Here is a 370-nt window from a genome sequence, read left to right as displayed (position 1 = left end):
GGGAAATGCGCATGCTCTAAGCAAAGAAATCCACTTCCGCTTGGCCGAACCTCTGCCATATGAGACATGTCAACATAGACCCTGCACCAATGGCTTTAGGGCTATCCTCTCGATCTCCAAAGCTAAGGCGCGGAGAACGGTCAAAATCAGTCCGAAACGCAACAAGAGGCGGAACAGCTGATAGAGACGCAAACACACTTGTAGGTTGCCCACATTCATACAAAGTTCCAGCTCAATGCTGACTAATTATACATGCAAACCACTGCTTGGTAGCATGAAGCACCCAACATCTCTAGTGCACAATAATGTATGCTGCAGTCACATAATGCAGCCAGTCATGTGAAGCGAGTGTTGGTAGCAAAAGCGCCGC

This window comes from Sinocyclocheilus anshuiensis, unplaced genomic scaffold (assembly GCF_001515605.1).
Source record: "Sinocyclocheilus anshuiensis isolate Anshui unplaced genomic scaffold, SAMN03320099.WGS_v1.1 scaffold225, whole genome shotgun sequence".
NCBI classification, from domain to species: Eukaryota; Metazoa; Chordata; class Actinopteri; order Cypriniformes; family Cyprinidae; genus Sinocyclocheilus; species Sinocyclocheilus anshuiensis.
The sequence above is the reverse complement of the archived record's forward strand: the minus strand, read 5'-3'. Positions refer to the sequence as shown.